Raw genomic sequence first — 26517 nt, 5'->3', positions numbered from 1 at the left:
TAGGACAAATAAGACCACAAAAGACCAAATAAACCATATAAGACCACATAGACCAAATAAGACCATATAAGACCACATAGGACCAAATAAAACCATATAAGACCACATAGGACCAAATAAGACCACAAAAGACCAAATAAAACCATATAAGACCACATAGGACCAAATAAGACCATATAAGACCACATAAGACCAAATAAAACCATATAGACCACATAGGACCAAATAAGACCATATAAGACCACATAGGACCAATAAGACCACAAAAGACCAAATAAAACCATATAAGACCACATAGGACCAAATAAGACCACATAAGACCAAATAAAACCATATAAGACCACATAGGACCAAATAAGACCACATAAGACCAAATAAACCATATAAGACCACATAGGACCAAATAAGACCACAAAAGACCAAATAAAACCATATAAGACCACATAGGACCAAATAAGACCACAAAAGACCAAATAAAACCATATAAGACCACATAGGACCAAATAAGACCACATAAGACCAAATAAAACCATATAAGACCACATAAGACCAAATAAGACCAAATAAAACCATATAAGGTCATATAAGACCAGATAGATAGATAGATAGATAGATAGATACTTTATTGATCCCGAGGGAAATTCAACAGAAGACCATATACAACTATATAAGACCACATAAAATAATTTAAGACCATATAAGACCATATGAGTAAAATACCCTAATCATTTAATAATAACATGTCCTTTTCGTCTCTCCGTCAGGTTCTGGAAAATGGCCAGTTCCTTCACAGGACTCAAACTGCAAGGCCTCATGGACATTTTGGGAAAACCACAGCCACAGATATTGAAGGCTACGTGGAGCTCCCAGATGGAAAGGCAAGTTCTGTTATCAGCAAAGAATCAAACTGAAGTGTAGAGTAAAAACCAGTGGTCCTGCTGGACTTTTACTGATCAGGTTTAAAACACACGTCATTAACGTCTAAAACCAAAATAATAAATGAAAGTGTGAAAGGTGTGACGGGTGGATTGTGTGGGTCAGGTGGTCTCCGGCTCCGACTGGGGAAACCTGCTGCTGTGGGAGGGAAACGCCATCAAAGTGGAGATCTGCCGCAAGGAGGGGCGGAGCTGCCACGCTGGGACCCGCCCTGCCCTTCGCCCTGGAGGAGGGTCAGCTGATGAGCATGGGCTCGGACGGCGCCGTCCGGGTAAGAACCGAACATCTGACTGCCGCAGGTCGCAAGCAAAGTTCTAATAGTTTTGGATTTTTCATTCTAGTTTAGTTTTATTTAGTTTTAAACTTTTTTTCTCTAATTCAGTTAGTTTGAATTTGTTTCTAGAGCAGGTTTGCTAGTTTTTATTAGTTTTGTTATTTTCTAAATGCTTAGTTTCAGTCAGTGTTAGTTTAGTTTTAGTTTTGTCGTCTCTTTTCTCTTCTTCTCTGTCGTCGTATTCAAATAAATCCCAGACAGGACTCTGCTGCTTTCTCCCAACTTTAGTCTCCATGTTTCCAGGTAGAGTGGGGACCAGAAGACGACTGGAAACCACAAGTGAACACAAGTGACGGACCCTTAAATATCATATGGTGCCAGCAGATAAAATTGCTTGAGGGAAATAAATCGATTTCATATCAATCTGACATTGACAAAGATGAAAATGAAGGGAATTTTATCCAGAATTTTTATACGTTTTAGTTAGTTTTGTAAACACACAATACAGTTTCAGTTAGTTATTGTTTTTTTTCTTTAATTATAGTTTTTATTTATTTCAATTACTGAAATTGTTTTTACAATTCTAGTTTTCGTCATTTCGTTAGTTTTCGTTAACGATAATAACCTTGGTTGCAAGAACCGAAGTGCAAATACTATAAGTACAGCGAGTATTGACCTGTGACACAGCGGCAGACGTTGAACACAAATCCACTGTATGGACAAAAGTATGTGGGACACATCAGGTCTACAGCTGTAGATGTCCTGTTCATGAGGATCGCACAGAAAATACATGTTACTGTTGATTCTATGTGTTAATCCTGCAGTTGACATTTAATTACCACATAAAGTCACCTTTCAGTCAGACATGTAGTCCTGTCTGTGTCGTTGTTGTTCTGAAAACCCTGATCTGGACCTGTTCAGGGCTGGGGACCTGGACGACATCGACGCTGCTGACGTCCAGAACAGCAGCAGCAGCGGCAGGTTTGAGATGGAGCCCATGAACGAGCTGATCATTGGACACAACGTCAGCCTGGTGTCGGCGGTGAAGAGCTGCCTGGCCGACACCTTCAATCTGGTTCGCTCAGGTCGACACCCACACAGACGCGACACAAACACAGACGCAGACACAGATGCAGACACAGATGCAGACGCAGACACAAACACAGACACAGATGCAGACGCAGACACAGATGCAGACGCAGACACAAACACAGACACAGATGCAGACACAGATGCAGACACAGACAAAACACAGACACAGATGCAGACGCAGACACAGAATGCCAGACGCAGACACAAACACTGACGCAGGACACAAACACAGATGCAGACGCAGACACAAACACAGACACAGATGCAGACGCAGACACAAACACAGACACAGTCGCAGACACAGATGCATCATTTCCATCTGGTTCTCTGCAGATAGAACAACTCTAATAACTGTTATGAGATGAACCTGATCCATGTCAGTGTCCTGATTCATCTGACACAAGTTCAGTCACACCTGATTATGTATTCCATTTGGTGACTGTTTGTTTGTTCATTATGTATTCATGTTGTATTTATTTTGTTGATTATTTACTTCCTTTTTGTTCATTTATTGATTATTTGTACATTTTTATTCAGTTTTGGCGTTTGTTCATTTTGTTGATTATTTATGTTGGTTTTGTTCATTTTGTTCATTTTTTTCTGTTCAATTCTGCTTCATGTTGTTTATTTTTCTTCATTTTGTTATTGGTATAAAACCTCATAAAGCTCATATTATCTGAACCCAAGGGTTAAAGACACGTGGACACACTAAATACAACCACTGTGGTTTACAGAAGCAGTTTCTTCCCTGAACCTTTTTTCATGTTATTCAGTTTTGTAAAGAACAGTTTGTAGATGAGTTCTGTTTCCATACAGAATAAAGGTGAGTGTAATAGTCATGGAACCCTCCTGGTCTGTGTGTCTGCAGGATTCCAGTGGAGGCATCTGGAAACTGGATCTGTCCTTCACCAAACACTGTGGGTGTTTCTGCTGTAGTTTAATGACCCACATGTACAAACACTGAGAAAACTGAAGCATGGCTTTGAATTGGACGTGTGTTCAGTCTGCAGATCCACAGTGTCTGTTCTCCTTCCACTCTGGAGCTGTCAGGGCATGGACGTGTCCAGGAGGAGCCACCTGATGGCCACCACCGCCCTGGACCGTAAGCCCCGCCCACTGGACAACCACACACCTGATTCTGAACAAACAAACCCCACCCCCTGACCCCCTAAACCCTGACCTCTAAGCCCTGACCCTCCACCTCCTGACCCTCCACATCTTGACCCTTCACCCCCTGACCCTCCACCTCCTGACCCTCCACCCCCTGACCCTCCGCCTCCTGACCCTCCACCTCCTGACCCTTCACCCCCTGACCCTCCACCCCCTGACCCTTCACCCCCTGACCCTCCACCTCCTGACCCTCCACCCCCTGACCCTCCACCTCCTGACCCTCCAACGTCTTGACCCTCCGCCTCCTGACCCTCCACCCCCTGACCCTCCGCCTCCTGACCCTCCACCTCCTGACCCTCCACCCCTGACCCTCCACCTCCTTACCCTCCGCCTCCTGACCCTCCGCCTCCTGACCCTCCACCCCCTGACCCTCCGCCTCCTGACCCTCCGCCTCCTGACCCTCCACCCCCTGACCCTCCACCTCCTGACCCTCCGCCTCCTGACCCTCCACCCCCTGACCCTCCACCTCCTGACCCTCCCCGTCTTGACCCTCCACCCCCTGACCCTCCACCCCCTGACCCTCCGCCTCCTGACCCTCCACCCCCTGACCCTCCATATCCTGACCCTCCACCCCCTGACCCTCCGCCTCCTGACCCTCCACCCCCCTGACCCTCCACCTCCTGACCCTCCACCCCCTGACCTACCACCTCCATCTGTTTCGGCTCCAGGTTCAGTCAGAGTCCTTTGACTTTCTGGCAAAAAAAGAGCTGACATGCAGCCGCTTCAACCAGGGAGGGGACCACTCTGAGATGGGCCCCGCCTCCGGTGAGCAGTGCACAAGAGTACCATCCATCCAGCCATCCATCCATACCTCCATCCATCCATACCTCCATCCATCCATACATCCACCCCCCGTCATCTTCCATATGTTCTGTTCAGGTGAACCCCAGTGGGGGTTTACTGGTGGCCGGTTTCGAGGACGGGTGTCGTTCGCCTCCTGCAGCTCCAAGACCTTCACAAGCTGAACGTGGTCACTGGGAGGAGCCGCAAAGGAGAGGCGGAGTTATGCCTCAACCAGGCCTTCAAACCCATAATGCACTGTGACCGCTGTGGCCTATGAGAGGAATGGACAGATGTTAGCAACCGGGTAAGAACAAGTCAAATAGAAGTTACACAGTGAAAGACTGATGGGAAAAAACTATGAACCTCCAGTGTCTGGGTGAGCACATTATACACACTTTGTGTTATAAAGGTCACATTAATTTTTCACAATTTGTTTCAGGTCAGAATTCAGAAGTTGTTCATTTTTTAAAAATTCTGATCATCCACTAAAATCATCCCATTTATAAACAGTGTTAAATTCCTACACTAACACCCTTCTACCAAGTGAGTACAAAATACACAACTGACGCATTTAGATTAGATTAGTTTTAACTAGATTAGATTATGTTGGATAAAGATAGTGCAAAAGACAAACAATGTTTAAAATATTTAAAAAATAATGTAATGTCATGTAATCTATCTATCTATCTATCTATCTATCTATCTATCTATCTGTACTGTACTGTACTGTACAATAGGGCATTAGTGACTTTTTTCAGGTTAACTTATTTGTCAATAACATCGAAGTCGAGTCGACTTATTGTATGATGACATCATCACATTGACAGTGGAGGAACAGCACAGACACACAGCTGATCAACAATGAACAACTGTGTGCTAACGTTCACTGGAACATCAACAATGTACAGTAAAGAGCAGAGTAAAAAAAACTGGAAAGACACAAGCATCAACAGTCCTCCTCAGACATTTAACCAAACTAAACAGAGGCAAACACCTTGAATTTTCTTCTAAATTAACTGAACAACATAAAGTGGGAAAAAGTTAAGACAGCGGCAGAAAAGACACACAGCAAATTAGAGAAAAGAGCGCATTGTCTTCATGAAATAAATGAACAGAATAATCCAAACACACTGGCTATCCACATTATTATTCAATATTGGTGGTGCTTCCATGGTTCACAGAACATTAGACCAGAGTTTTTCTAGATCACAGTCAGTTTAGTTCTTACTCTGAGTCGTCTTCTTCCGTCAGTCTTGGCCTTGCGCTAGTGATGCACGGGTCGGATTTTTTTTTTCTACTTTGTGGAATTTTTGACCCGCCCTGCAAATAAAGTGACATTTTTTTTGGACCCGCACCAACCTGAGGCCGGTCTGCTGATCCACATCACTAGCGCTCCCTGTGCTCCATGTTTTAATGTAGAAAGATGAGAGTATCAACATGTGCTGAATGAAGGCTCAGATGCTGTCGGGTGATGGAAGGAAGAGAGAGAATAACACACGACTAGTCGACTCCTCCAAAGTAACGTTGACTTGTGCCACAGATGTCGACGTGTCGACAAACCGACTTTTCAGTTAATGCCCTACTATACTATACTATAGATATAGATATATACAGAGAGCAAGACAGACAGATTTAATCTCAGTGAGACTTTCCTGGTTAAATAAAAGTTAAATCACATAAAAGTGTTTATTCTGGTCACACAGTAAATGTCCTACTGCCACTGTATTCATGTACGTCAGTACCGAAGGTTTTCCTGATCATCCCACAAGTTTCATGTGTAATTAAACCTAAATAACTTGTACTTGACACAGATCTGTTTGCTCCTGTGGGTTCATGTACGTAGTCCTGAGTATGTGTCTGATCATAGAAGACTGGAACATGGAGGTCAAAGCTCAGAAAACAGACGTCCTAAAACAAATGGGCGATGGTTGAATCAGTTCGTGGTTTTAGAAGAAGTCGGTCTGTTTTTTGATCGACTTTCTGCCATCCTCTTCCTCATCCTCATCCTCTTCCTCTTCGTCCTCTCCAGAGCTCAGACTGCACCGGTGTTCTTCTTCACCGTCGGTGACAAAATACGAGCCCGTCGGCTTCATCCGGGTCCCGGGGCCGGTCCAGGGTCTAGAGTGGTCCCCTCAGGGCCATGTGAGTCCGGTCTCCATCTGTCAACCACTCACAATGTCAACATTTTACAGCTGCAACTATGAGGATTTTTGTAATTGATTAATCTATTGAATATGGTTTTTGATTTGACTGAACGGTTATTTGAACAAGTGAAAAAAAATCGTAAAAATGTGAAAAGACTTGTCTGAAAATGACAAAGAACATGTCCTGTATTCCAGAACCAACTGAAACAACAACCACAACAAACACAAAAAGTATAAAGTAAAAGGAGATATGAATAAAGATTATATAGAAATAACAATAACAACAGAATAAAAGTATATATAAAATATCTGTAGATATAAACAACACCAAACCAGTCCAATGACGTCTATAAACAATCTGTCAGTTCAGTCTTCAACACATTTGTACACTTTACTCTTCATGTTAGAAAAGATGATTTTTTTTAAATTTGTTTTTGGTCTGAATTCAACAGTTGTTCATTTTTGTCTGATTGTTTAAATTCTGATCCATCCACTAAATCCATACCATAATAAACAGTGTTAAATTCCTACACTAACACCCTTCTACCAATGAGTACAAAATACACACTGACACATTTAACTTTTAACATTTGACCAAGAGCCAGAAATAATAATAATATGAACCAGTGTTGGTGTTAATCACTGACAGATGACAGGAGGAAAAAATAAATGTAATTAACCTCCTTAGACCCAGGAAATGTCAGCAAAGTACAAGCTTTTTTTGTTTTTATTAAATAAGTACCTATATTGGAAATATCATGATGTAACAGTTTATTCAGATGCAGTTTTTAAAATTTTTATGAAATGTCCTTTGTGGTGGACAGTTTCCTCTTTTTTTTTTTATAAAGTTGTGGAACTCTTGTCCACGAATGTGGACAGAATACCCATAGCTGGGTCTGAGGAGGTTAATACAATTTTTGTCGTAAATTGTAAGAACATTTTTTTTGTGTGTTTTTTGTTTTTTCTGTTTTATTCACCTAGTCTTTTATTCCTGATACAGTATCTTAGTTTTATTGGACTGTCTTCTCTTTGTAGCACTTTGAGATTCTGCTGAATGAAAAGTGCTTTATAAATGCAATTTATTATTATTTTTAATTTTCTGGGTTTTTTTCGCATTAAAAAATGTGGTTTGTTTACATTACAAACATGGCATTTAAATCAGGGGTCAAACATGCAGCCCGGGGTCCAAATGCATCCCACCAAAGATTCCAATTCAGCCCCTGCAAAAATTGCAAAAAGTGCAAAAATTCCGCAGTCAAGGCTGTGGAACTCATTTTAGTTGCAGTTCCACATACAGACCAATATGATCTACAGTCAAATAATAACAGCAGAAGAACCGACAAAAAAGAATGACTCCAGATTTTCTTCTCAGTTTGATGTAAAAAAAATATTACATTATGTCTATAAATAATGTCAACTTCAAATTTTTGTCTTTGTTTTAGTGCAAAAAATAACATTAAATTATGAAATATTGACATTTACAAACTATCCTGTAACAATAACAATGTCTAAAGAAAATTCAGCCCAATTTGAACTCTTTTCTTCCTCTTCCTCAGTGTTTAGTGTCTTTGTAGATCTGATCCAGAATGCACATGTAGAAATGATAAGTCAGGCAGAATATTGTTAAAATTGCACTTATTTTTTCTGAAGAAATTTCGGTTTTTTTTAGGTATTTCACATCTTTTTTGTTTGGATAGTTTATAAAAGTAAGTATTTTCATAATTAATGGGGGTTTTTTTTTTTGCAATTAAAACAAAGACAAAAATAATTATTTATAGGTTATTCTGTTGTTATTTTACTGGTCTGGCCCACTGGAGATTCAAATTGGGCTGAATGTGGAACATGAAAGAAACTGAGTTTGAGAGCCCTCATTTAAAGGGTTAAAAGTATGACAGTTATGGAGTATTTTGTATTTTTGTTTATTGCTCAAGTTAATGAAATACCAAATTAAAAAAAAAAAAAAGTTAGAAACAAAGTGTGAAAACTCCTTCTGACATTAGTACGACACTAAGAAGGACTTGTGTGGATGGATACCAGAGGTTAAGAAGTAAGTGATGGTTCCAGTGTGGGAAAAGTCAACATATAGACATTTTGTGTGTGTGGAACCAATGTGTGAAAGTAAGGAAACAAAGCTTTGATTCAGGACTATCATAATGAATCATGTTTTTAGTGGCTTCACCATTTCAGCTGTGGAGTTCAGTCAGCCGGTCCGCTCTGTTTCACACGTGAATGTTTGAGTCCTCAGGTGGAAAAACACGCTGCTCGTCCTCTGTGCCAGCGGTCACGTGGTTGAGGTCCAGAGTCCGGATCCCAAGACCCAGAGCCCAAACAAACCTTTGAGCTCCCCGATGTGAGAACCAGAACCTTCAGCTTCAGGAGCATCAAGTCCCGACTCAAGGTCTTACAATAGTAATAATAATAATAATAATAATAATAATAAGAAGAAGAAGAAGAAGAAGAGAAGAAGAAGAATTTTTACATTCTCAGGTTCATGAAGATATTTTTTTTTTTTTAATTATTTCAAATTATACATTTACAGAAACAAATACTTATTCATAAGGAACCACACAGACTATATATATAATAATATATATATATATATATATATATATTATATATATATATATATATATATATTATATATAATATATATATATGTACAGGGGTGGGGAAGTAAAATTTACAATGAACATTTAGTTGTTTTTTCTCAGCAGGCACTACGTCAGTTGTTTGAAACCAAACATATACTGATGTCATAATCATACCTAACACTATTATCCATACCTTTTCAGAACTTCTGCCCATATGAGTAATCAGGAAAGCAAACGTCAAAGAGTGTGTGGATTTGCTGAATGCACTCGTCACACCAAAGGAGATTTCAGAAATAGTTGGAGTGTCCATAAAGACTGTTTATAATGGAAAGAAGAGAATGACTATGAGCAAACTATTACCAGAAAGTCTGGAAGATACTATTAAAGAAGAATGGGAGAAGTTGTCACCCCAATATTTGAGGAACACTTGTGCAAGTTTCAGGAAGTGTGTGAAGGCAGTTATTGAGAAAGAAGGAGGACACATAGAATAAAACATTTTCTATTATGTAAATTTTCTTGTGGCAAATAAATTCTCATGACTTTCAATAAACTAATTGGTCATACACTGTCTTTCAATCCCTGCCTCAAAATATTGTACATTTTGCTTCCCCACCCTGTATATATGTAAAATAACAAACAAATTATTCAACAAACCTATTAAACCCTGAAAAAAGAAGAAAACAAACAAAACAAACAAAACTAGAAAAGCACTCGGAGAGGGCAGACCTCCGCCAAGGTAGATCAGTGCTGACCCCCTCCCCCCCAGTCACTACCAAAATGTATTCATTTGTTCCTTGTGTCAGTATCAACATTTTCTGAAATTTTCATCCAAATCCATCCATAACTTTTTGAGTTATCTTGCACACAGGCAGACAAACAAACAAACCAACGCCCGGCAAAAACATAACCTCCTTGGCAGAGGTAATAACAAGATAAATAATCTTATCAACTCTTCTTTCCAATACTCAGGGCTGATTCAGAGTTACTATAACATAAACTAACAACACGTCTCCATCAAAAGGACATACAGGGGTTGGACAAAATAATGGAAACACCTTCTATGATGCCACAATGTTAGGTGTTTCCATTATTTTGTCCAACCCCTGTAGGAGACAGCAGGACACTCTTGTTGACAGTAGAGAAAAAAGGATTCCATTGTTGATAAAACAAATTAATTTGTCCACGAATGGAAAACTTAATCTTTTCCAACTTTAAAAGAAAAGTAACTCAAAGATAATTTTTTTTATTGTTATTATTGATTTATTTTGCATATAGAAATGGTACAAGCTTCCTTCTTCTTACTAATTGACTTCTTTGCGCAACATAAGATAGAAATGAAAATTCAAGGGAGCAAAAAATAAAAATACACACAACAAAAGAAAAAGAGAAAAGAGTCATAGTTTCTAAAGCAAATGTCAGCACATCGTTAGCCTCGTGGCGGTATTTGTCTGAACCCTGGGTCGGCATCCTTCACATTCTAAACAGATATTTTAGGACAGAGACAGAAAAAAAACAAAACTGGAGCCAATGGCATCATATGTTTTACGTAAAGTGGTGACTGTTTGAGACGCTCCTTTAGGATTGGTTGGTGCAGACGTTGACAGTAAATAAAAGTTTTGGTGCATTTAGAGAACTACACTAAAGAAACAGCGACATTTGTCATTATTGTGTTATGCTGTAAAAGTTTCAGTTTCACAAGATTATTCTGTTTCAGAGAGAAGAGGAAATCGCAAGACGCCAAGCTGTAAAAGAGAAGAAGAAGAAAGAGAGAGAAGAGAAACTGAAAGAGTCGAAGCCGTCTGAAACACCTGTGGAAGCAGAGGAAGAGAAGGAGAGGATGAAGAGGAGGAGCTGCCCCCCATCCACATCCCCAGCCCCCCCCAGTCCTCTGGCCTGTGGGCTTCTACTCTCAGCCTGGACACTTCTGGCTGTCGATGGTACAGACACCTGAGCCTGTGCGTCCGTTGAACCTGTGCAGACGCTGCTTAACCTGCTGTCCTTCTGTCTCCTCAGGGAGGATACGACTCCGGTTACCTCTATCACTGTAAGTTCACCCAGGAGCAGGACCGGGATCCGGATCAGCGCCGGGACGAGCCCTTTGACGCCCTTCCGGTCCACGACTCAGACCAGGACCCCATTCTCTGCATACCTTCAGGTACCAGGTTGTGATGAGACTCTGCTGGTTTCATCTGTTTTCCTGTCACTCATTTACCTTTACTTCATCAGACGTCGAAGAAAAGGTAAGAAAAGGTGTTCTGTGTTTGTGGTGGTGGAGGTTTTGTCCCAGGGTACCAGGCCATGGTTTACCCCAGTCCAGACTAGGACCTGGGCTAAAGCAGCCAAGGCTGGATTATACCCGGGGTATATATGGCCTTGGGTAGACAGTGTTGGGCAAAATTACTTTTAAAAAGTAATTAGTTATAGTTACTAGTTATTTTCCCAAAAAAGTAATTGAATTAGGTAACAGAATTACTCCTTCATAAATGAAATTAGTTACCAGGGAAAGTAATTATTGTGTTACTTTTTTGAAAAACCTTCAATATGTAAAAGAAACTAATTTTTGAGGTGTTTCACGGGTCAGTTTCATAGAGTAGAACAGCAGACAGGTACTGAAGACCAGGACTGTGGTGAGGCTGGGGTACACCAGGGCCCGGTTGGGGTCCACCAGGGCCTAGCTTTTCCACCACATAGTGCATATCTGCATTTATAGGAAGAAGATGCTCCTCCAGTTATCCACATCTCTTTTTTCAGTCTCCTCCCTGATCCAGTGGTAAATGTTTTCAGTCCAGTCAGTCGGACTCACTGATAACTCCTCTCCTAAATTAACTGTACACGTAGCTGCGTTCAAGTGCATGGGGTGTGCTGGGACAACTCAGACTCGTAGATGTTAGTCGTTCAGGGGAAGGCAGCGTGGACAGCTCAGACTCATGGACACACAGGTGAAGCATGAAGGCAGTGTGGGTAATTTGAACAGAAGAACGGCTCGTTAATGAACGGCTCACAATGAGTCAATTCTTATCATTCACTGAAAAGAGTCGTTCAGAAGACTCGACTCGTCCGTGAACGTCACATCTCTCGTGTCTGGCTGAGTGAGCCAGGACAGATAACAGCAGTTAGACATCAGTGCATTGTAACGCACCACATTTCACTGCCAGTAACGGCGTTGTAATGTTTCAAATAGTAATTAATTAGATTACCGTTACTGTAAAACAATAAAGGCGTTAGTAACGCTGCTATTTTAACGCCGTTATTCCCAACACTGTGGGTAGATTATACCCTGGGCATATTATTGGTATTAAACCTTTAGAACCAGTAGGTGGTTTTGGTTGCCAGTGGACGTCGGGGTCTTTAAGGGTTCGTTAAGGGTTCGTCTTTCAGGGTTCGTTAAGGGTTCGTCTTTCAGGGTTCGTTAAGGGTTCGTCTTTCAGGGTTCGTTAAGGGTTCGTCTTTCAGGGTTGTTAAGGGTTCGTCTTTCAGGGTTGTTAAGGGTTCGTCTTTCAGGGTTCGTTAAGGGTTCGTCTTTCAGGGTTCGTTAAGGTTCGTCTTTCAGGGTTTGTTGAGGGTTCGTCTTTCAGGTTTGTTAAGGGTTCGTCTTTCAGGGTTCGTTAAGGGTTCGTCTTTCAGGGTTCGTTAAGGGTTCGTCTTTCAGGGTTTGTTAAGGGTTCGTCTTTCAGGGTTTGTTAAGGGTTCGTCTTCAGGGTTTGTTAAGGGTTCGTCTTTCAGGGTTCGTTAGGGTTCGTCTTCAGGGTTCGTTAAGGGTTCGTCTTTCCAGGGTTTGTTAAGGGTTCGTCTTCAGGGTTCGTTAAGGGTTCGTCTTTCAGGGTTCGTTAAGGGTTCGTCTTTCAGGGTTCGTTAAGGGTTCGTCTTTCAGGTTTGTTAAGGGTTCGTCTTTCAGGGTTTGTTGAGGGTTCGTCTTTCAGGTTCGATGGGCCTGATACCCGGGGTTTTGTGAATCAGTTCCAACAGGCGTCTGCTGTTCTGTGGATGAACTCAGGCTTCATCAGGGTTTATCCTCTGGAGGACGGAGACGTGGGCCTCACATCCATGAAGGCCTACTGGGCGCTCAGCATCCACGACAACCACTACGGACACCTGCGACATGTCGGCTGTAGCCACGACGACCTGTTTGTGCTGACGGCGGAGATGACGGCAACATCTTCTCCTTCAGCTCCTTCCTCCAGAGCAGCTGCAGAGGACGAAGGCCCATGTACCTTCACCCAGGGTCAGTGTGGAATCTGCTGTTAGACACCAGCAGGGTTTCAGCTCAGTTTGACATGAAACTGAAGGATAAGTGTTAGCTTCATCTGATCTATCATCATTTTCACACATATTATTGATGTCAAACTAAGTATCCAGGTGAGCATATTATACACACTTTACACTTCCTGTTATTAAAGGTCAGATCATTTTTTCACATTTTGTTTTAGGTCAGAATTCGACTGTTCATTTTTGCATGATTTTTTAAAATTCTGGTCCATCCACTAACATCATCACAGTAGTCACTTTTCCATTGGACATCTGTGCAAAACTTTACTGATATTTACTAAATGATGAAAAAACAGAAGGGCGTAATGTCTGTTTTTCCATTAAATCACAAATACTATGATTTGTTTATTTATTATTGTGAGATGACACAAGAAGTCATTCCATAACATGGCAACGAACATAAATATGTTGATTTACAGATATATTCATTATTATTATATATTACCCCTCTATCTCGTACTAAATTCTTAAATGATTGAGTGTACTGGTGTGTCCACACATACTGCAGCATGTTTCTTTTAAAACTCTTCTTCTCTTGTAACGTCCGTCAAGATCTTTTTTTTTTATTCACGTGACTCTAGTTGCAAAAAAAGGTCTTTCCATTGCAGTTTTGCGTGATATACACATTGCGCTACTCCTGAAAAACCACCTCTTGCCAGCGCAAAAACTTTTAATTGAAAAATGAGAGTTTTGGTGAAATTGTTGTTTTTTCCATCAGGTACATTTTTATGCTTAAGTCATATTCACGCAATTTGAGGATCAATGGAAAAGAGACTAGTGTAAACAGTGTTAAATTCCTACACTAACACCCTTCTACCAAGTGAGTACAAAATGCACACCGACACATTTGACCTACAACCAAATATAATAATAATAATATGACCCAGTGTTGGAGCAGGACTTTTCCACATCCAGTCCATGTGTGTGTGATGTTTTGTTGAGTGTGTGTTGTTTGTCACAGGTTGATTTGGAGAATGAGGACGTGGCTCAGGACATCCAGGACCCGACCGCCTACAGGTCAGCGCTGCGGGCCATTTGTTGATCTACTCCTTTAATTCACCGATGGAAATGACTGAATTATTATAGACACCAGCTGACTTTTTCTCTTTGTGTCGTCAACACCTGTCCAACCTGTGTCCAGCATCGAGACGGCCAAGCAGAAGATGGAGAGTGACCGTCTGCGCAGAGAGGCCGACATGATGAAGGCGGCGAAGCGGAAGAGGCTGGAAGATCTGAGGAAGAAGTTTAAAGAGCTGAAGGACAGGAACCAGACGCTGCCGGAGCACGTCCGCCTGCCGCCACAGGTAACCATGGAAACAAAGGAGTGAGCACAACGAATGAAGGGGAAGTCCAAACGGGTTCAGGTTAAAGTGGACTGAAGACGGACCTTTACCTCAGACCGGACCTGAACCGAACAGACAGCCGACCTTTAATGTCCTGGTGTTTGTGTGTTTGTGTCACTGAAGGAGTTTGTGCTGGATTCACGTTTTTCTGAAGAAGCGGAACAGCAGAAGGTCCAAAAGGTGGAGGAGGTCCAGAAGGAGCTGGCCTGGAAGGAGGAGCGCTGGAGCACCGCACGCAACAAACTACTGGACCGGTACCGACCGCACACAAACTACTGGACTGGTACAGACCGCACACAAACTACTGGACCAATACCGACTGCTTTAACTACACAAACTACTGGACCGGTACCGACCTCTTTAACTACACAAACTACTGAACCGGTACCGACCTCTTTAACTACACAAACTACTGAACCAGTACCGACCTCTTTAACTACACAAACTACTGAACCGGTACCGAACCTCTTTAACTACACAAACTACTGAACCGGTACCGACCTCTTTAACTACACAAACTATTGAACCGGTACCGACCTCTTTAACTACACAAACTACTGAACCGGTACCGACCTCTTTAACTACACAAACTATTGAACCGGTACCGACCTCTTTAACTACACAAACTATTGAACCGGTACCGACCTCTTTAACTACACAAACTATTGAACCGGTACCGACCTCTTTAACTACACAAACTACTGAACCGGTACCGACCTCTTTAACTACACAAACTACTGAACCGGTACCGACCTCTTTAACTACACAAACTACTGGACTGGTACCAACCGCTTTAACTACACAAACTATTGAACCGGTACCGACCTCTTTAACTACACAAACTACTGAACCGGTACCGACCTCTTTAACTACACAAACTATTGAACCGGTACCGACCTCTTTAACTACACAAACTATTGAACCGGTACCGACCTCTTTAACTACACAAACTACTGAACCGGTACCGACCTCTTTAACTACACAAACTACTGAACCGGTACCGACCTCTTTAACTACACAAACTACTGGACTGGTACCAACCGCTTTAACTACACAAACTATTGAACCGGTACCGACCTCTTTAACTACACAAACTACTGAACCGGTACCGACCTCTTTAACTACACAAACTACTGGACCGGTACCGACCTCTTTAACTACACAAACTATTGAACCGGTACCGACCTCTTTAACTACACAAACTACTGAACCGGTACCGACCTCTTTAACTACACAAACTACTGAACCGGTACCGACCTCTTTAACTACACAAACTACTGAACCGGTACCAACCGCTTTAACTACACAAACTACTGAACCGGTACCGACCTCTTTAACTACACAAACTACTGGACCCGGTACACAAACTACTGAACCGGTACCGACCTCTTTAACTACACAAACTACTGAACCGGTACCGACCTCTTTAACTACACAAACTATTGAACCGGTACCAACCGCTTTAACTACACAAACTACTGAACCGGTACCAACCGCTTTAACTACACAAACTACTGAACCGGTACCGACCTCTTTAACTACACAAACTACTGGACCGGTACACAAACTACTGAACCGGTACCGACCTCTTTAACTACACAAACTACTGAACCGGTACCGACCTCTTTAACTACACAAACTACTGAACCGGTACCGACCTCTTTAACTACACAAACTATTGAACCGGTACCAACCGCTTTAACTACACAAACTACTGAACCGGTACCAACCGCTTTAACTACACAAACTACTGAACCGGTACCGACCTCTTTAACTACACAAACTACTGGACCGGTACACAAACTACTGAACCGGTACCGACCTCTTTAACTACACAAACTACTGAACCGGTACCGACCTCTTTAACTACACAAACTATTGAACCGGTACCGACCTCTTTAACTACACAAACTATTGAACCGGTACCGACCTCTTTAAGGCTGGGTGTGTTTGTGGGCAGGTTTAAAGACTCTCTGGGCGTGGTCACCGTGGCTGCCATCCGATCTGACCACAGAATCTCCACCTACCGTGTGCTGGCTCCGCCTCAGCCGTTACATCACGTGGGCGTGGTGAGCGCTGACGGCGGTGGCGTCGAATCAGCTGCAGCGGAACACAGGAAACCCAGAACCGACCCTGAAAAAGACGACACCATCAAAGAAGGTACTGTTGTGTTTTCATAGTTTGGTCCAAATCTGGTTCTGACTTGTGGACGTTTTTGTAACTGGTGTATTGATCAGAGGCGGTGACGTCTGCTCTGATTGACGGGTGTGATTGACAGTTCATTTGCCACAACTTAGAACCTCCAGAAGTTCCAGTAAATCCAGTAAAATGACTTTGTTTCACCGCCTGATGACGTTTACAGTTCCACAATATCAGTCAACTAGTGTTTGGTGTTTTACCCATTGTCCTTTTGTCCAAATATGATCACTTTTGGCACTAAAAATGCAAGGTGGCCAAAACACAGACTCTTGGCTTCACAGAAGTGATACAAAAGTTAATGGGCGGTATCATGGTAGCCCCACCCACTTTTAATACCCAGTCTAATGGTAAAAAAACTTTTCCATCTGCGATTCAACACCAAACTCTAGATTTTAATGGGACACACACCAGGCTTTTATTTAGTCCAACCCAACCTGACAGTTCAGCTGAAACAACATCTGATCTGAGTCATACTCTGGTTGTTGGTTAAAAACCCAGAATCCACCCGTTCGGACACAGAGTAAGGCTCAACGGTACAGTCTGAACAAACAGTGGTGTTCCACAAGGCTGTGTGTTGGCTCCACTACTCTTTATTCTCTACACAAACATGAGTCAGAGTAACCATGACAACAGAACTATCAGTATGTATGCTGATGATCCAGTCAGTATCAGCAGGAATCCTACCTGCACTGAAATATAACAAAAACTAACTGTATGTTTATCGATTTCAGGAGGAAAACTGGCATAGGCAGGAAGAAAACTAAAGAATAATAAAAGCCAGAGGTTGACTGATATGGGTTTTTCTAAGGCCAATGCCGATTTTTCAAAATCTGGTCAGCTGATGGCCGATATCTGCAGCTGATTTCTGAGGCCGATATTTAAGGCCAATTTGTTTTTTTTGAAGCACATTGACCGTAAAATGCAATTGAAACACTCAGATAATTAAGATTTTTATGCAGCAACATAAATGAAATTATTAATACACATGCACATAGTACTGTTTGAACATTTATTGATCTTCAAGTGCTGCCCACAGAGGGGCCTGATCAAATATCTTAGAACATTTTTACTACTGATCAAATATTGACTTTCAAAAAGAAATTAAGGCTGATGGGCGATATTGAAAAAAAACAATCTATCGGTCTACCATTAATAAAAACTCTAATACACATAAACTCTAAAATAGTGATATGTTCTAATATACAATAACAGTTCAGCATGAAACATGAAAATAATAATTGTGACATTGTGAAAAACATCATTACATACAGTTATAACAGTGGGTGGGCGTGGCTGTGAGCTGCGTGCTGACTGGTTGGTGCGGGCAGAGGCTGTATAGACCTGACATCCGTTTGTTGTCCAGATGAGGCGGCGTGGCGCCCCCTGGTGGGGGCTGGTCCTGCAGGTGTGAAGCTGGCCGACCGGCAGGTGGAGAGGCTTCAGAAGGCGGCAGAGAAAGCCCAACAGGCCCGAGCCAAAATAGAGAAGAGGAAGCAGGAATGGAAGCGTTTGTAAGAGCGACACCGAACAAACACCACAGTTCAACAGCACATTTACACCAGGGTTTTCCCTTTGTATCCTGATTTGATTAGTTTGGTCTGTTTCTTCAGTACAAACATGCACCATTCTCTAACAGCCACCACCTGCTATTCTTCCATAATTGCATTATGTCAAGATTAATAATTAAGTTAAATTAATTTCTTAATTTTCATTACCACCAGAAAACAAAAGCTGTTCCCTCTAATTCACAGGTGTCAAACATGCGGCCTGGGGCCCAAATCCGAACCCGCCAAAGGGTCCAATCTGGCCCCTAGGATGAATTTATGAAATGCAAAAATTACACTGAAGATATGAACAATCAAGGAAGTAAAAATCATAGGTGAATTCAATCTCAAGTGGGTCAGAACAAGTAAAATACTATCAGAATAACCTATAAATAATGAGAGCTACAAATTTTTCTCTTTGTTTTAGTGAAAAAAAAAAAGTAAAATTACACAGAAATGTTTATATTTACATATTAGCCTTTTACAAAAAATGTGGAGAACCTGAAATTTCACAAGAGAAGTATGTGGAATTGTACCAATATTCTGCCTGTTACTAAACGTTTTGTGTATTTGTAGATCCGCTGTGATCTGTACGTTGTGATGCACATGTATAAACTAATGCGTAATATTATTAAAATTGCACTGATTTTTCTTAAGAATTTTTAGGTTCATATTTGTTCATGTTATGTTCAAGTATGGTTCGTAGATGTAAACATTTTCATTATGGAATTTGACTTTTTTCACTCAAAAACAGAGAAAAAAACTTTGGAGTTGACATTATTTATAAGTTCTTATCCTATCATTTATATTATTTTACTGGTCCGGCCCACTTTAGATCAGATTAGACTGAATGTGGAACTGAACTAAAATGAGTTTGACACCATCGTCTTCTCCAACATTGATTCTCCAGTCAAACCCATGGAGTTGGATCAATGACAGTGGATGGACACACTGGATTTATGTTCAGTTAATGACAGATTTGCTGAAAAGTAATTTTTTCCTCATTTTCTCTGTTTCACTGTTTTACAGATTTTCCTGTAATTTTAAGATACAGGAAAATCTCAATGAAATGACAAAATAGACTGTGATTTTACACATCAAATGTAAAATAACACGAAAAACTGTAACTGTGAATAACCATAAAATTTCCATTTTTTAAAAGAAATGTTTTCTTTTTTTCACAGAAAAATACAGTTAAAATACATTTGCAAATATATCGTAATTTCACAAATATTTCTTTTTCTATTAATGAGATAAATCTGTTAATTTAAAGTTTAATATTGTAAAAAATAAATAAATAAATAAATAAATAAAACAAGATAAAATTACTGACAATTAACCATAAAGAAGTATTTGTTCTGTCAGTTTAACAAGACTTGTTTGTTCATTGACAAATATCTTGTGTAATTATGTTTATGTTTATGTTTATGTTTACGCATTTGGCAGACGCTTTTTTCCAAAGCGACTTACAGGGGAAAACCAATTAAATCACTCAATCAATCAAATTTTATTTATATAGCGCCAGATCACAAAAAAGTTATCCCTTGACATTTTATATATAGAGTTGGTCAAAACCAGACTCTAAGTCAATTTACAGAAACCCAACAGAATCCTCCTGGAGCAAACACTTGTGACTGGTGACAGTGGAAGGAAAAACTTCCCTTTAACAGCAGAAACCTGGAGCAGACCCAGACTCCTGGAGGATGGCCGTCTGCCTTGACCAGTTGGGGTTAAAGAGAGAGAGTAGAGAAGGGGAAAAAGAGAGAGTGATAGAGATAGGGACTGGGGGAGAGGGGGAGAAGGGGGGAGTAGGGGGAGACACATGGAGGCGGTTGAGGATAAGTGAGTGGTGATGATGAGGGCAGGGAAGAGGCCGGACCACCGCAGCAGGTCCAGAGATAATCGTGAAAGAATCTGTGGTTGTCCTGGGAAAAACCTTATTAGAATATTTAAAATGGAATGTTTGAAAGTGCTAGGACAGGAGGTGCTCTCGGAAGAGCTGGGTCTTCAGGAGCTTCTTGAAGATAGGCAGGGATGACTCTGTTCTTGTAGCACTTGGTAGAGCGTTCCACCAACGTGGAACGACCCATGAAAAGAGCCTGGATTGTCTTGTACAAGGTCTGGGGACCACCAGACTACGTTCCCCAGACGAGCGGAGTGGTCGTGGGGCGACATAAGCTTTTATTAGTGCACCTAAGTAGACAGGAGCAGACCCACGGAGAATTTTGTAGGCTAGGATTAAAGATTTGAATTTGATGCGGGCAGCTATGGGTAGCCAGTGTAATTCAATGAGTACGGGGGTGACATGTGCCCTTTTAGGCTGATTGAAGACCAGACGCGCTGCTGCATTCTGGACCATCTGTAGTGGTTTGACAACACAAGCTGGGAGGCCCGTTAGAAGAGCATTGCAGTAGTCAAGACGGGAGATAACCATAGTCTGCACCAGGAGCTGGGTGGCCTGTTCGGTTAGGTATGGCCTGATCTTTCTTAGGTTGAACAGAGTGAAACGGCATGATCGGGTGACAGAGGCAACGTGATCCGTGAAGGTCAACTGATTATCAATCATGACTCCCAAGTTACGTACTACACTGGTAGGAGCCAGAGGTATGGAGTCAATAGTGATGGAGATGTCCTGCTGTATGGTTGGCTTAGCTGGGAAGACCAGCAGTTCAGTTTTGGACAGGTTCAGCTGAAGGTGATGGGCTTTCATCCATGCAGATATGTCAGAGAGACAATCTGAGATCCGCACTGAGACTGTGGAGTCATCAGGTGGGAATGACAGATAGAGCTGGGTATCATCAGCATAGCAATGATATGAGAAGCCGTGTGAGTGGATGATCTGACCGAGTGAGGTGGTGTATATGGCAAAAAGGAGGGGGCCCAACACAGAGCCTTGGGGGACCCCCGTGGTGAGGCGGTGAACTGCTGATGTGTGCCCTAGCCAGGACACACTGAAGGACCGACCAGTAAGGTAAGGTGGAAACCAGGAGTGTGCGTGGCCTGTGATGCCCATGTTCCAGAGTATGGATAACAGGATATCATGATTGACAGTGTCAAATGCTGCTGATAAGTCCAGTAGAATGAGTACTGAAGACTTGGCTGCTGCTCTAGCCTCTTTCAAGGCTTCTGTCACAGACAACAGAGCCGTTTCAGTGGAGTGGCCGATTTTGAAGCCAGATTGGTTGATGTCAAGGAGGTTATTTTGGGAGAGAAATTCTGTGACCTGTTTGAAAACAGCCCTTTCGATGGTCTTAGAAAGGTATGGGAGGAGTGACACTGGTCGATAATTCTCCACTTGAGTGGGGGTGAGGGAAGGTTTTTTGAGTAGTGGTGTTACCTGCGCTTGTTTAAATACTGTAGGAAATGTTCCTGAAGTCAGTGAAGCATTAATCACATGTGTGATTGGTGCTGTGATAGTAGGGGCAACAGACTGTAAGAGGTTGGATGGAATAGGGTCCAACAGGCATGTTGTAGGAGGAATTACAGGAGGTTTCACAACAAAAATGTAGAATAAATGTATTTTTGTGAATGTATAACATGTAGAAGCACTGATAAACTGTCCAAATACAGTTTTTATCTGTGGATTGGACAACTGAGTCTCACTGAAAATTATTCATATAAAAAAAATATATATATATATATTTAAAAAAAAAAAAAAAATATATATATATATATATATATATATATATATATATATATATATATATAGGTAATTTGATTGTTTTAATACATGTAAATATTCTTTATTAAACATTAAAAAGACAAAAATATGCAAAATCTCATGTAAAGTTAGGACAAAAAACTGTATTTTAATTATGGAAAATGACCGTATTTTATGAGATGGTTATTTTCCGTTATTCAACAGTATTTTTTCGGCACCCCTGCTGCTGGAATAATACCGTTTTCTTAGTTTTTTGTTTTTGTTTTACAGTGTATGTGATCAGTGAATTAAATATGGGAAAATACATGATTTTTATTGAACTAATGCAAAATACAGAGGATTCTATAATAATAAAAGGTAATAAATAAATAAATGATTGAATGAACGAATGAATGAATGTTAAATAGAAAGACGGTTTCATTTGGGAAGTGCCGCAGAAGCAGTGCTGGGTCTGTTGTGGGTTCAGTGGTGTTCAGTGTGTGCAGTCTCCAGCCTCTGTTTGAGTCTCTGATGGTCAGATCTGTGGCGTCTCAGTTATGCAGAGAAGCCGGACGACGACTTCGAGGATCCGCTGGACGTTCAGGCCGTCCTCGAAGCCACGGAGGACATCAGACGTGACACCGTGTCCAAACGCCAGGGCAGGATGAACGTCCAGACCAAGACAGAGGAGATGAGGGACCTGGAGGCAAAGGTACCGAGCACAACACGGAGAGCCGGGCATGTTCCATACACTGAGTGGACAAAAGGACTGGGACAGGCCCTCATTCGGTCATTTTTGGGTTTTTGTTCTTTTTTATTAATTTTGTCCATTATTTTAGTCATTTTGATTCATTCTGTTGATAATTTTAGTCATTTTATTTTCATTCATTGACAAATTTTTCCTTTTCTGTTATTTTTGTTCACTTTGTTGTAAAATAATGTTTTTTTTTTATTTAGCTGATTATTTTGGTCATGTCGCTCATTATTTTTAACATGTTTCTTATTTGTTCATTTTTTGGATCGTTTGGGTCGTTGTCCTTTGTACTGATGACCATTTTAGTCAGTTTTGTCTGCGGCGGCGTATTAAACCTTACAGATTTAGAAAGGGAGGTCATTAAAGTTCATGTGTGTGTAAAGGCAGATGTCCCAATACTTTTGACAGTATAGTGCATATATAATCCTGTATAAAAAAACTAAATAAAAGGACATTGTATTCATCTCTGATCAGCTGGGTCTGTAAACCCTCATGTCCCGGTTCTGGTTGTTCCAGGTCCGTGAGGCGCAGACCGACATGAACTGTCGGATTGTGGCCTTGAGGGACTCGAAGCTCCGCCTCCTGGCTCGTCTCCGGGCGCAGGCTCGGCAGCTCCGGAGGGTCCATCGGCGTCTGTCGGCTGACGATCAGAACCCCGCCCCCCAGCTACCCCGCATGCTGCCAGAGGAGGCGCCAGAGAAGAGGCTTCACTACGACCGGAGCACGCTGCAGCGATACCGAGAGCTGAGTGGAAAACGGTACGACAGCGCCGTTTACGCCAGCTCTACTTTCATCTGTGTCTTCAGTTTGGCCTCAGGTTTAGTTCATTTTACGAGTTTTATTTTGTTTTATTTTTTAAATTTTTTTTATTTTTTTTATGACTTGAGCTTTATTGAGTTTTTCTTCCATGACTCTTATTTTAAATGTTCTTCCTCTAAATGTCTATCATATTTTTCCTGCTCTGACTGTAAATAATGATTTTCTTCCACATCTAACCATCTACTTTCATCACATCTGACTGAGAAAGAAAAATCTACCATTAAACTTTTAGGAAATATTGATGTTTTTATCTCAGATCCTCATGAACAGGACATCTGACAGCTGTAGACATGATGTGTCCCAATATTTATGTCCATATGGTTTATAAAGGACAATGAACTAATTCAATTTAAAAATGAGTAAAAGTGATTTTAGTTGAAACATGTAAAGCATTTGCAGTGTTTGATAAAATGAAAGCACAGGACATTCACTTTTATTTACCATCAGGTCTTCAGACCAGGACCAGGACCAGGAGGGAGGTCCGAGTTTGTTGGAGTATCTGGACAAAGAGATGGAGGGACAGGAAAGGACGGAAGAAGAGGAGGAGGAGGAGGAGGAGGAGGAGGAGAAGAGTACGAGTCAGTCAGAGGGGGAGGAGTCAGTGGTGGAGGACGGTGTGGAGCTGAGTGAGCTGGAGGCGGGGCTACAGATGGAGAACCACCTGGGACTGAAATACGAACAGGACCATCTGCTGGACCAGGTCTGGGTCTTAGGTCCAGTCTGTGACTCGGTCCATCTTTTGGACCAGGTCTGGGGTCTTGGGTCCAGTCTGGGACTCGGTCTGTCACACCAAGCTGCTGCTGAGTCTGTGTTTTTGGTCCTCAGATGGAAACGTCAGTCAGTCTGTTCGACGCCCAGCTGATGCTGCTGCTGGACCACAAGCTCCGCCTGGACCTGGAGCTGAAGCGGGCCGACCTCCATCAGCTGACCCTCTACCAGGACCTGCTGGTCCTCCAGGACTTCCAGAAGACCGAGGACGACCTGAACCAGAGGTTCAGCCAACGTGTCAGGGAGGAGAGCAGCATCAAGGTGTGTTTATAGATGAACTCTGAAAAGAACAGCCAGGAACGACCAGTCACAGACCAAAAATAGAACAGAGGGGCGTGGCCAGGTGACAGACAGGTGACAGGTGATGGACAGGTGACGGACAGGTGATGGACAGTGTCTCTCTCTCCCTCTCTCTCTGTCTCTCTCTCTGTTTTTCTCTCTCTCTCTCTGTTTTTCTCTCTCTGTCTCTCTCTCTCTCTCTCTCTGTTTCTCTCTCTCTCTGTCTCTCTCTCTCTCTCTCTCTTTTTCTCTCTCTCTGTTTTTCTCTCTCTGTCTCTCTCTCTGTTTCTCTCTGTCTCTCTCTCTCCCTCTCTCTCCCTCTCTCTCACTCTCTCTGTCTCTCTCTCCTTCTCTCTCTCCCTCTCTCTCTGTCTCTCTCTCTCTCTCCCTGTCTTTCTGTCTCTCTCTCTCTCCCTGTCCTCTCTGTCTCTCTTTCTCTCTCTGTCTCTTTCTCTCTCTCTCTCTCTCTCTCTCTCTTTCTCTCTCTCTCTCCCTGTCTCTCTCTCTTTCTCTCTCTCCTCTCTCTCTCACTATCTAACAGTGGTCCGTTACCAGATATGACAGTAAACACCTGCTGCTGCTGTAATTCTTTGTTTCCTTCTGTTTCCTGTCAGTCTAAACTGTCGTTCTTTGTTTCCTTCTGTTTCCTGTCAGTCTAAACTGTCGTTCTTTGTTTCCTTCTGTTTCCTGTCAGTCTAAACTGTTGTTCTTTGTTTCCTTCTGTTTCCTGTCAGTCTAAACTGTCGTTCTTTGTTTCCTTCTGTTTCCTGTCAGTCTAAACTGTCGTTCTTTGTTTCCTTCTGTTTCCTGTCAGTCTAAACTGTCGTTCTTTGTTTCCTTCTGTTTCCTGTCAGTCTAAACTGTCGTTCTTTGTTTCCTTCTGTTTCCTGTCAGTCTAAACTACTGTTCTTTGTTTCCTTCTGTTTCCTGTCAGTCTAAACTACTGTTCTTTGTTTCCTTCTGTTTCCTGTCAGTCTAAACTGTCGTTCTTTGTTTCCTTCTGTTTCCTGTCAGTCTAAACTACTGTTCTTTGTTTCCTTCTGTTTCCTGTCAGTCTAAACTACTGTTCTTTGTTTCCTTCTGTTTCCTGTCAGTCTAAACTGTCGTTCTTTGTTTCCTTCTGTTTCCTGTCAGTCTAAACTACTGTTCTTTGTTTCCTTCTGTTTCCTGTCAGTCTAAACTACTGTTCTTTGTTTCCTTCTGTTTCCTGTCAGTCTAAACTACTGTTCTTTGTTTCCTTCTGTTTCCTGTCAGTCTAAACTACTGTTCTTTGTTTCCTTCTGTTTCCTGTCAGTCTAAACTGTTGTTCTTTGTTCCTTCTGTTTCCTGTCAGTCTAAACTGTTGTTCTTTGTTTCCTTCTGTTTCCTGTCAGTCTAAACTGTTGTTCTTTGTTTCCTTCTGTTTCCTGTCAGTCTAAACTGTCGTTCTTTGTTTCCTTCTGTTTCCTGTCAGTCTAAACTGTCGTTCTTTGTTTCCTTCTGTTTCCTGTCAGTCTAAACTACTGTTCTTTGTTTCCTTCTGTTTCCTGTCAGTCTAAACTACTGTTCTTTGTTTCCTTCTGTTTCCTGTCAGTCTAAACTACTGTTCTTTGTTTCCTTCTGTTTCCTGTCAGTCTAAACTGTTGTTCTTTGTTTCCTTCTGTTTCCTGTCAGTCTAAACTGTTGTTCTTTGTTTCCTTCTGTTTCCTGTCAGTCTAAACTACTGTTCTTTGTTTCCTTCTGTTTCCTGTCAGTCTAAACTGTTGTTCTTTGTTTCCTTCTGTTTCCTGTCAGTCTAAACTGGGGGAATATAAGGAACACCTTCAGTCCAAGCACAAACTCATCTCCAAGCTGCAGGACAAAATTAAAGCGCTGGCGGACGACTTCCACGCCTCGCTCGGCCAAGACAACAAGTTTGAGGAGTTTCTGACGCAAG

The 26517-nt window shown here is 41.8% G+C and overlaps 1 pseudogene; it reads left to right on the top strand.

Moving 5' to 3' along the window:
• The first annotated feature begins 764 nt into the window (after nt 1-764).
• The window catches only part of LOC115416924 (cilia- and flagella-associated protein 44-like), a 35342-nt pseudogene continuing 9589 nt past the window's right edge, over nt 765-26517 (top strand).

The sequence above is a fragment of the Sphaeramia orbicularis genome, unplaced genomic scaffold, assembly GCF_902148855.1.
Source record: "Sphaeramia orbicularis unplaced genomic scaffold, fSphaOr1.1, whole genome shotgun sequence".
Taxonomy (NCBI): Eukaryota; Metazoa; Chordata; class Actinopteri; order Kurtiformes; family Apogonidae; genus Sphaeramia; species Sphaeramia orbicularis.
The sequence above is the reverse complement of the archived record's forward strand: the minus strand, read 5'-3'. Positions and strand labels throughout refer to the sequence as shown.